General features: G+C 37.4%; 2 pseudogenes; both read left to right on the top strand.

Annotated features, from left to right (window-relative positions):
* The first annotated feature begins 367 nt into the window (after positions 1-367).
* On the top strand, positions 368-1,689 carry LOC107027619 (annotated as a pseudogene).
* A 7,304-nt stretch (positions 1,690-8,993) lies between these two features.
* Positions 8,994-10,285, top strand: LOC107027617 (annotated as a pseudogene).
* Positions 10,286-12,758: the final 2,473 nt, after the last annotated feature.

Here is a 12,758-nt window from a genome sequence, read left to right as displayed (position 1 = left end):
CTCTAAATAATAATTATCCCTTTTCAAAATGTCACTTTAATTGGAAAAACTCTTTTTCTTTCAAACAATGAATATAAAAAATATTGGGAAAAAAAGGGGCGTGACAGATGGCAAGTCCGCTGGGGATTAACTAGAATTCGAGCTTTAAATATTAATTTATGTATGACTATGACTTATTTATTTACATTTTTGGATATTGTATTTATTGTCTTAATGTGCTAATAGCATATTTATTGTTATTTTAATATTATTTGAACGGTATATAAATTTTTTTCCTGCACACAACTATGAGTATTCATTAATATAATTATGGGAATTGCGACTGCGCACCCCAACTTTGTAAAGATAGCCAGTGGATCTTCGGTCCATGGTGGAGGACATTAAGTCAGACAATTTTAGGATGGGGAGCACCCATGCACAAAGCCGGAAAGCGCTACTACCGGTACGTTGCTACTCCCTGACTCGTGTAGTCCGCTCGTTTTACAGCCAGTCTAGATATCTTACCTTAGTAAAATTGAAATTTTCAGACATATATCCTTACTAGGTTCTGATTTATTTGCATCATGTGCATGTAACTTAGCGAGATTTGGCATAGGGGCCCAATCTGACTAGGACAGATATCTTTTCGTAAGACCATCATATGCATGTTACTGCTACTTGTTGCATCATGTTAAGACTGTAAAAAAATGTTGACCGGCTTTAGGATAATCGACTGAAGAAATAAATATCTATTTTCTACCTATTTTCAACCAATGATTCAAAATAAACAAATATACACATATATATACATACACACCTAATCCGCAACTTTATTTTCACATTTATTAAAATAATGCATAAATAATAAATATAATAATATTAATAACCTGAATCAATGATCACTTTATCTTTTTTTTAAATCAAAATTGTCTCTTTATCTGGTCATTCTTTTCAAAAACAACCTGAATCAATGATTACTTTAGATATTCCGAATCATTTTTTGACTACTCCAATAAATAATTCTGAATTATCAAAATTTCACAATAAAATTTGATTTTAAAAATCCCAATTTTCTTTTTCTCAACCAGGTAATCATGAGATCGATGAGGTGCGATAAAAGACCAAGGGATGAACTAGTCGAAATGGTCAATGATCCCCCAAAGTTTATGATCACAAATAAAACCCCATAATTACTAATGGATTGGTGGAACGATATGCATGAATTTAGGCGGACTGAGATATTCAAACATCTTGGTTTTCTTACAGATATCATGAGATTTAGTCCTGACAGAGGTTTGATCGAGGCTTTTATTCCGTTTTGGGATTCCACAAATAATGTGTTTCGATTATGTGATTTTGAGTTGACACCTACATTAGAAGAATTGGGTGGTTTCACAGGCTTAGGCCAGGATCTTCGAACTAAAACACTGATAACCCCTAGAAGTGTCAGCAGAGGTAAATTTCTCGAACAGATGCACATCATACATCCTCATAAGGAGTGTTTTGATAATGGGTTGGTTTCTTTGGAATTCTCGTACTCAAAATATGTAAAGAAGGAAGGATTTTCAAGCTATGTGAAACAACTTAAAAATGGACAACACCTCCTTACTTGGGAAAAACATAGACAAGAAGCATTCATGGTAGCATTCATGGGAGCTATGGTTTTTCCAAGGAAGGATAAAAAAATCGATATTCGTCTGTCCGGAATAGTCACTGTTATGATAAAGAAAAGAAAATTCACTATATTGCCGATGATGTTGGCTGATATTTATCGTGCTTTGAATAAATGTAGAGAGGGGGAGATATTTTCGAAGGTTGTAGCATTTTATTGCAAATGTGGTTTTTAGAGCACCTATATCGCCATCGTTTTGCGACAGATTTCAAATCCGATTGGACGAATTATATTTTGAGCCACCAGAAAGGATGAAAGAATTAGGAGACAAATTGCTAAAAGGTGTCAACGCATGGAGACATTATCTTCTTAAATTGACGGCATCTAGAACTACATGGAACTATAATCTTCCTATCGTCCATTCGTCGTTTTGACAGGCCTTCGCGGGTTCCAACCATACATACCCCTCCGAGTTCTACGCCAACTAGGACAATAACAAATTTTACCTAAAGCCAAGTATATACCGAATTTTGCATGGGATGTAGCATTTGAAGATCGAGATCGAGAATCAAAAGATCAAAAGATTTGGGGTGGTAGTGGAACTTTAAGTTTGAAAGCTATGGTTGATGATCGTGTTGAAGGAGAAGTTGACCCCTTATACCTCCATTGGTTCTTTGATCAAGCCCCTCTCAAAATAATGCCCGATGGATCAGCGCGAGAAATCATAGATCGAAAAGAGGAAATTGAAGTAAGAATCAAGCAGGCCCGACTCGAGGTGGAAAGAAATTATAGGTCTACTTTATATATCCTAAGCAATGACCTAAAAATGTAAAAGAAGAGTTAGCTCGACGTGACGCAATATTCGAGGAAAGAGTTACATTGATTGAAAAAAGGGTTGAAAAAAAGCATCCATCTACTATTAAAACCCTACATGAAGATTTGGGCATTGTCACAGGTGCTACGGAGCAACAGGAGGAAGAATATAAGAAAGAAAAGAGCCTCTTAATACATGCACAATCTAGGTTACAAAATCAATTAAAAGCCTCTATGGGACGAGAAAGGGACATCGCAAACCGTTTCACATTGTACCTAGCAGAAGTGGCGACCGAAAGAAATTAATGGATGGAAGAGCGTGAAGAATTTCATAACCAAATTGAAGAGATTCAAGCACATGAAGAGCATTTGAGTGATGTAGTTTTCACTACTGAAGAATGGTTGCAGAAATGTCACGAGAATATGGAGGAGGCGAAAGGACAAGTGCTTCAGTTGACAGAGAGCTTGATTGATGTTTATGGTGGTCATCTCCATCGAAGTGATGAGAGCCTGGGTCGAGAGGCGCGTGCATTAGCCCCACATCTGTCGAAAGCTTTGTTCAAGGTCTACTCTAGCCTAGGGATCAATTGATGATCAAGAAATGTCGGCGATGGATTTTATTATTATTAATTTTTTTTCTTCTTTGTAGTTCGTCAAAATTTGTTTTAATCCTAAGTACTTTGATGTATTTATTTTCGTCATTTTGATTTGAATGGTATTTTCAAGTTAAACAAATGTCATATTTTTCTTTTGAAGGAAATTTATCCACATGAATTATGTAATGATCTGATTCATGTTCAAACATTATACGTAGGCAACCTTTAATAGGTTCGATCAAAATGCATTGAATTTATTCAAGTAAGTAAAGTAGGGGTCAAATGACATAAGCAAGTCGTCCAAAGCCGGGATGAAACATAAAAGTCTTCCAAAACACATTATAGACTTATGAAAACTAGGTGCATAACATACAACGTGAATTTAATATCCTCAGTATGTTGAATCCTAACACATGTTTTTAATATATATGAGAATTTAGAGAGTTTAAAAGGTGGTTGGTTTGTGAGGAGAGCTGGCATCTCATCAATATAACACAAGATCAAAAGGGAAAGAAAAATGACGCGTAAAGACGGAACAGAGTCGGATAATGAAGAGGCACAAACCCAAATTGTTGCGCAAGAATCGGTACCTATAGAAGAGGTGAAAATATTAAGACAACAGATGACGGAAATGTACGAAGCTTGGAAGAATGGGCAAGCTCCTCCACCTTCAATTCGAGAATATTTGAATGCGAATATGCCATTCCCCATCCAAGTCTCAACAAGTGACCCGGTTTATCCACCTGGGTTTGGACCCTACATTAACAAATCTAATACTGTCGGAACTTCCTCAGTAAACCCGTTAAAACCAACAATGATGAATAATCCACTTTTCATGCCTACTGTCCAAACTAATACAATTCCTCAACCGACGCTGGTACAAAAATCCAATGATTACCCTATACTCAAAGATCAATACGGCCAAGGTCATGCCCCTAAATTAACTTTTAATGTTCCTAACTCTTACCACCACCAATACTGTTCTCCCGTTTAAGTTGAGAAAAATATTAAGAATAAGGAACATGAAGAAATTGCAAGAAAAATTAGGAGTTTAGAACAAAACATAAGGAATATGCAAGGTCTTGGAGGACACAAATTTGTATCATTTAAGGACTTATGCATCTTTCCAGATGTTCACTTGCCTCAACGGTTCAAAACTCCAATGTTTGATAAATATAATGGTCATGGCAATCCAGTGGATCATTTGAGAAGATTCTATAATCGGTTGAGAGGATCCGGAGGAAAAGAAAAACTTCTTATGGCTTACTTTGGAGAGAGTTTAACGGGCGTAGCATCAGAATGGTTTATCGATCAGGACATTTCTCATTGGCTCGTTTGGGATGATATGGCACAAGATTTTGTCCAATAATTTCAATACAATATCGATATTATTCCCGATCACATTTCCCTAGCTAATATGAAAAAAATCCATCAGAAAGTTTTAGGGATTATGCCATAAGATGGAGGGAGCAGGCGGCTAGAGTCATACCGCCGATGAAATACTATGATTTAATTGATGTTTTTCTTTAGGCTCAAGAACCTGACTACTTTCATTATCTTCTCGCCGCAATGGGCAAGCCTTTCGCCGAAGCGATTAAGATCGGAGAAATGGTAGAGAATGGCATAAAGTCGGGTAAGATTGTGAGTCAAGCAGCTATTAGAGCTACCACACAAGCAATACAAAGTGGATCCGGTAATTTTACCAATCAAAAAAAGGAGGAAGGGTCCATGACGGCATCTGGATCAAGAGGTGTTCAAATAGGCATGAACAATCCTTATGGTCAAGTCCAACAAGAACAATATAATTCTCCTCAGCATTATTACTCGTCCCAATATTCAGTTCTCAATACTCAGGCATATGTCCGGCCTCCTTTGCGCCAACAATGGCGGGGGCCTGCCCCACAAGTTTCTCGCTCACAACAACAAAATTTCCAGGCGCCATACAATCCACATCCCTGGACAAACTATATGAGAGAACAAGGTCAAAAAGAAATTTTACCCCAATTGGGGTAATATGTTACGGAAATTGATATAATTTTGAGACTGGTTGAACCTGTCAATCCGTACGTTGTCAATCCAAATGCAAGAGGTTTTGATCCGACTGTTATATGCGAGTATCACGCCAACGCTCCAAGTCATAGAACAGAGAGTTGTTGGACCCTAAAAAGAGTCATTGAGAAGTTAATTGAGGATAAGGTAATCGAGGTACGCAATGAGGAAGCACCGAATGTCACCAATAACCCACTCCCTGCTCATAATAATGAGCGTGTTGTCGGGATGGTTGACATTTTTGAAGATTATGAGCAAACAAGTAGAACAAAAGTGGAAAGCAAGGTTTCAAGAGAAGAGTCTAGTATGGTTTTAGAACCCATACAAAGGGCACCGATAATTGTTAAAGGTGGCGTTCGAATTCAGGGAACTCGAGGAAGATAGTGTTGTATGTCCCTAAGTCTATAAAAAGAGGAGACGTACCGTTGAATGGACCAAAATGCTACTTTCCTGGTAAATTTTCAACATTTGATCAAAATCAATAAAGTATGAAAGAGCCAGTTGTGATACAAATTGCTGCACAACTTGCTATCACAAACACCAAGGCCGTTCCGTGGAACTACAACAAAGTCGTCGTTACTCACAAGGGAAAGGATATTGTCGAAGAAACAAATGAAACAAGAGGCTTAACTCGTTTCGGAAGATATTATGCTCTGGAAGAATTAAGGAGGGACAAACAAATCAAAGAAAATCACATGCCGATGAAAAAACCAGTCATTGAGGAAGATGCTGAAGAGTTTCTGAAAAAGATGAAAGCTCAAGATTATTCTGTTATTGATCTGTTGAGGAAAATGCCTTCTCAAATCTCTTTATTGTCATTACTCATTCATTCTAAAGAACATCGTGAAGTGTTGACCAGAATTTTAAATGAGGCACATATATAAGAAAATATTACAGTAGGTCACTTGAAAAGTTGGTCAATTGAAATTTTGAGGTTAATAGAATCACTTTCACTGTTGATGAATTGCCCTTGGAAGGATCTGGACATAATAGGGCTCCACATTTAACCGTGAAATGTGAAGAACACTATGTGAAGAGAGTCATGGTCGATGGAGGATCAGGTGTAGACATATGCCCTCTTTCCACTCTACAAAGCTTGAAAATCAACACTGATAGGATTCGTACAAAAAATATTTGTGTACGGGCATTTGATGGTGCAAAACGGGATACTCTTGGTGAAATATACTTAATTGTTACAATTGGACAAGCGGAGTTCGGAATCACTTTCCAAGTTATTGACATGGACACGTCTTACAATCTTCTTTTGGGTAGGCCATGGATCCACATTGCTAGAGCTGTGCCATCTACTCTAAACCAAGTGGTCAAGTTTGAACATGACAAAGGAGAAATCATTGTCCATGGTGAAGATGATCTCCCAATCACCCGAGATCCTTCAATTCCAAGCATTGAGGCTAAAAGAGGTTTTGAATCCCTCAACTATCAGGCTTTGGATATAATAATGGCTAATCAGTTTTTAGAAGGAAATCCTATCCTCCAACCTCGTTTGTCCTCTACTTAAGTCATGGTGGTGGCCCAAATGGTACAAAACGGCTATGAACCCGGAAAGGGGTTAGGTTTATCGTTGCAAGGAATTGTGAATCCTATCAGTCCAATGGGTAATCAAGATACATTCGGTTTGAGTTTGAATCCAACTAGATTTGATAGAAAATGGGCAAAAGATCGTAAAAAAAATGCTTGGAATCTGTCGAAGCCGATCCCCCATATTGCTCAATCTTTAATTAAATCTCAAGGTGAACTGTGTATCAAGGAGATGTTTTATGAGGTAAATATGACTCAGAGGGGTGAGGGCACTAGTCATATGGATGTGCAGTTTATCGGCCCGAATGTCCAACTCAATAACTGGAAAGCCACTCCTCTCCCTACAAAAAAGGAGTCATGGTAGTTTTATTTTGCTATTTTTTATTTTATTTTCTTGGATTATTCTCAGGGTTGTAATTCAATCATTCTAGTTGTTTCGCTTTATTGTTAACCATTCTATCCTTTCCCATTCAATACAATAAAGTTCTAGTCATCTTCTTTGTTCCTACTCTTTCTAATATTTGCCATCTTATTTTCATTTCAGTTACGTTAACTTTAATAATATGACATGCATGCGGAGTTTACAGTTAGATCCTAAAAAGTTGTCTGATCTCATAACAATGAATCCTAAGTCTAGGGAATATGATGAAGATGAAGCTGGTGAAGAAATTAAAAGAGGTTTGGATCAATTTTAAAATAAGCGGTGTTTAATTTGGGAACTCCCGAAGAAGTGAGAGAAATAAAGATAAGCATTCATGTCGATCGAACTACTCGAGAAGACATAATTCAAGTTTTAATTTAATACAAAGATGTCTTCGCTTGGTCATACGATGACATGCCGGGGTTAAGTGCTGATTTGGTAGTTCACAAACTTCTCATACATCGTGATTTTCCACCTGTCCAACAAAAGTAGAGAAAATTTAAGGCAGATATGAGCGATAAAATCAAAGAGAAAATCATGAAGCAACTGAATGCAAAAGTGATCAGGGTCGTCCAATACACTACTTGGTTGGCTAATGTTGTGCCAGTACCAAAAAAGGATGGAAAGATCAGAGTTTGTGTTGATTATCGAGATTTAAACAAAGCAAGTCCAAAAGACAATTTTCCACTACCCAACATTCATATCTTGGTTGACAATTGTGCTAAACACGAGATTCAATCTTTTGTGGATTGCTACGCCGGATATCACCAAATTCTAATAGATGAAAAAGACGCAGAAAAAACTGCTTTCACTACCCCGTGGGGTACATATTGTTAAGGGTCATGCCATTTGGTCTAAAAAATGCCGGGGCAACCTACATGAGAGCTATGACTACAATATTCCATGACATGATGCATAAAGAAGTTTAGGTATATGTCGATGATGTCATCACTAAGTCTAGAACGTAAATTGACCATGTGCGTGATCTAAGAAAATTTTTTGAAAGGTTGAGAAAGTACAATCTCAAGCTTAATCCGGCTAAATGTGCATTTGGAGTTCCATCTGGTAAGGTTTTGGGTTTTATAGTTAGCCGAAGAGGCATTGAATTAGACCCCTCCAGGATAAAGTCCATTCGAGAATTGCCACCTCCAAAAAGCAGAAATGAAGTCATGAGTTTTCTGGGAAGGTTAAACTATATCAGCCGATTCATCGCTCAACTCACTACTACATGCTAGCCGATATTCAAGTTATTGAAAAAGGATGCTGCTAATAAATGTAAAAGTGAGTGTCAAAAGGCTTTTGAAAAAATTAAGGAATATTTAGAAAATCCTCCAGTACTGGTCCCCCAGAGCCTGGTAGGCCTTTGTTTTTATACCTCTCGGTAATGGATAATTCCTTTGGTTGCGTTCTAGGACAACATGACGTCACGGGGAAAAAGGAACAAGCCATCTATTACTTGAGAAAAAAGTTCACATCCTATGAGGCAAAGTACACTCTATTAGAAAAAACATGTTGTGCTTTAACTTGGGTCGCCCAAAAATTGAAGCACTATTTTTTGTCCCACACCACTTACCTCATATCTCAAATAGATCCTCTGAAATATATTTTTCAAAAAGTCATGCCGACGGGTAGGTTGGCAAAATGGCAGATTTTGCTTACCGAATTTGATTTTGTGTAGGTTACTTCCACCGCCATGAAAACACAAGCGTTAGCCGATCATCTGGCAGAGAATCCGATTGATGATGAATACGAACCCTAAAAGACATACTTACCTGATGAAGAGATCAACTCTATCGAGGAAGAAATTCCTGATAATGACCCCGTATGGAAATTATATTTTGATGGGGCTGTCAACAATAACGGAGAGGGAATTGGGGCGGTTCTTATCTCACCAAGCGGTTGTCATTATCCTGCCACAGCATGACTTCGATTCTTTTCTACCAACAACACAATAGAATACAAAGCTTGCATCATGGGTTTGAATATGGCAATAAATCTTGATATACATGAGCTCTTAGTCTTGGGGGATTCCGACTTGCTCATTCGACAAGCTCGAGGCGAATGGGAAACTCGAGACATTAAGCTCATACCGTACAAACAATGTTTAGAAGATCTTATCAAAAATTTCAAGTCCATTGAATTTAGATATATTCCCAGGTTTCACAATGAGTTGGCTGATGCTTTGGCCACCCTAGCGTAGATGCTTCCATACCCAGGTAATACCTACATTGACCCGGTGGAAATCCAAGTTAGGGATCAACATGGTTATTGCAATATAATTGCGGTAGAGGCAGATGGTGAGCCTTGGTATCACGACATCAAACAGTTTATAAAAGCTAGAGAATATCCACTACATGCTGATAGAGATAAAAAAAAACTATTAGGCGACTCGCCAATGGGTTCCTCTTAAGTGGCGATATCTTATATAAAAGGACTCCGGATTTGAATTTATTACGATGTGTGAATAATCAAGAGGTGAAAACAATTATGAATAAGGTACACTCAGGGGTATGTGGCCCACACATTAATGGTTACATCCTAGCAATAGAGATTATTCGGGCAGGGTACTATTGGTTGACCATGGAGTGAGATTGCTTCCAATTTGTTCGCAAGTGCCATCAGTGCCAAATTCATAGCGACTTGATTCACTCACCCCCTTTAGAGTTTCAACCTATGTCTGCTCCATGGCCTTTTTTTGCATGGGGAATAGACGTTATTGGGCCAATAGAGCCAAAAGCATCTAACAGTCATCAGTTTATTTTAGTTGCCATCGATTACTTTACCAAATGTGTAGAAGCTGTCACATTGAAATCAGTTACCAAGAAAGAGGTGGTGGACTTCGTTCATTCCAACATCATATGTCGTTTTGGCATACCAAAAATAATTATTACAGACTATGCAATGAATCTCAACAGCCACTTGATGAAGAAAGTTTTTGAGCAATTTAAAATTGTTCATCGTCATTCAACCCCTTATCGTACTAAAGCAAATGGGGCTGTTGAAGCTGCGAATAAGAACATCAAGAAGATTCTTAGGAAAATGGTGCAAGGATCTAGACAATGGCATGAGAAATTACCCTTCGCTCTCATGGGATATCGCACAACTGTTCGTACGTCAGTCGGTGCAACTCCTTACTTATTGGTTTATGGAACTGAGGCTGTCATACCCGCAGAAGTTGAAATCCCTTCTCTTCGAACCATTGTTGAAGCAGAAATCGAGGATACAAAATGGGTTAAATCGAGGTTAGAACAACTAGCACTGATAGAAGAAAAATGATTGACATCAATTTGTTTTGGTCAATTATATCAGCAGAGGATGGCTCGGTCATATAATAAGAAAGTACGCCCAAGGAATTTTGAAATGGGTCAACTTGTTGTGAAACGTATCTTTCCCCACCAAGACGAGGCCAAGGGAAAGTTTGCTCCAAATTGGCAAGGCCCTTATGTTATTAAGCAAGTGTTATCCAAAAGAGCTTTGCCATTGGCGGATATGGAGGGAAAGGCAATTGACACAATTGTAAATGCATATTCGATCAAGAGATACTACATTTAGCACTCCTTCTCATTTTTATGATGAGAAGATAAAAATGTATCCTCTTTTATCTCAAACACCACCAGTCTGGTACTTTTTTTTAAAAAAAATTTAAAAAAAGATTTAAACAATTTAAAAAAATTAAGTAAAAAAAAATTAATTAAAAAAAACCAAAAAAAAAAAAACAAAAAAAAAACACAAAAAGTTCATTGAACTACGTTTGACCTGAATCCTAAAAGGATACGTAGGCAGCCCTTCATTAGGGTTCGATCTAATCACTCAGTAAAAAGATAATCATGTTCTTCAGTTCTCTAAAGGTTGAGACATTATGTAGGCGAACTATGGGAGAAAATGAAGAAGAGAGTGTTGTGAGTGAAAACTCTTACGGGCACTATAAGACGATGGTTAGTTGAGTGACAAAGATTAGAATGTCTTATTGGTGAAAAATCATGAAAGGCGCTACTGACCGAATGATGACATTTTGTCTTGACATGAGTGCAATCATGATAAAAGTCAAGGTTAGACTGAAAGGTGCAACATTGTCAACTCGAAAAAGATCAAACGTTCGGTCCAATTGCATGTCATCTTCCAAAGTTGTCACGTACTTTTAGATAAGATTCTTTTCACTCATTTAAACATTTTCTAATTTATCTACTACTTCTAAAGACATAATTTTTCCTTCATAACCCTTTAATTAGTGTCATTTGTGCTTGTGTTTCTTTGAGTTTTTATTTTTCTTTCCCAGCATCAACTCGTGTCAAGTGAGAAAATAAAATTAAATCCGTAAAATTGACTACGGTATTTCCAGTTGAATATTTGGGACATGCACCATATTGGCTAGGGCTGTGAACCTATCGAGAAAATAAATAACATAAATCGATACCGTGTTAAAATATATAAAGCAAAAGAGTCGCTTGGGAACGAATAAACCACACAACATGCACAAAATGGTAATGAGTTAGAATGTCCATGAAAAGTGTTTCAAGGAAAGATAAGGACTGTTTTTAAAACATCTACAAGATATTCGCACAATAATCAATGGGATGAATCTTCCAAGCGGCGCGGATCCAGAAGTCAAGCTTTATAAGATACTCAAAGTCACGAACCAACCACCAAGTAGGAAAATTACCAATACATTTCTTTGACTTAAAACAGGTATAAGACAGAATCCTGTAAATAGTTTGCGAGAGATAAACGTCGCGAAGGTAAGTTCTTGAATCTTTACTTTTCATATAATATGCGTGATAAAATAATAATAACAATAAAAATGATTTTTTTAATTGAATCTGGGGCATTTTATTTTATTTTTAGTTTGTTCAATGTACAAATAAAAATAAAATAAAATAACGATGAATAATAATATTAATAATGATAATAATATAAGTGAAAAGAAGAAATGTATTTGTGTATATATATATATATATACACATATATATATATATATATAAATATATATATATAATCATGTCTTCATAGTGCACAATAACCCGTATTTTACTTTTCATGTCTTCACCGGGCACAATAACCCCTGGTTGCATATAGGGCACAATAACCCTGATCATTTTTTTTATGTCTTCACAGGGTACAATAACCCCTGGTTGCATATAGGGCACAATAACCCCAATCCTATTTTTCATGTCTTCACAGGGCACAATAACCCCTAGCTTGCATATAGGGCACAATAACCCCTATCCTATTTTTCATGTCTTCACAGGGCACAATAACACTGGTTGCATATAGGGAACAATAGCCCCTAACCTATTTTTCATGTTTTCACAGGGCACAATAACCCCTGGATTGCATATAGGGCACAATAACCCCTATCCTATTTTTCATGTCTTCACAGGGCACAATAACCCCTAGCTTGCATATAGGGCACAGTAACCCCTATCCTATTTTTCATGTCTTCACAGGGCACAATAACCCCTAGCTTGCATATAGGGCACAGTAACCCCTATCCTATTTTTCATGTCTTCACAGGGCACAATAACCCCTAGCTTGCATATAGGGCACAGTAACCCCTATCCTATTTTTCATGTCTTCACAGGGCACAATAACCCCTAGCTTGCATATAGGGCACAGTAACCCCTATCCTATTTTTCATGTCTTCACAGGGCACAATAACCCCTAGCTTGCATATAGGGCACAGTAACCCCTATCCTATTTTTCATGTCTTCACAGGGCACAATAACCCCTAGCTTGCATATAGGGCACAGTA

The sequence above is a fragment of the Solanum pennellii genome, chromosome 8 (genome assembly GCF_001406875.1).
Source record: "Solanum pennellii chromosome 8, SPENNV200".
Classification (NCBI taxonomy): domain Eukaryota; kingdom Viridiplantae; phylum Streptophyta; class Magnoliopsida; order Solanales; family Solanaceae; genus Solanum; species Solanum pennellii.
This window is presented reverse-complemented; position numbering and strand designations above follow the sequence as displayed.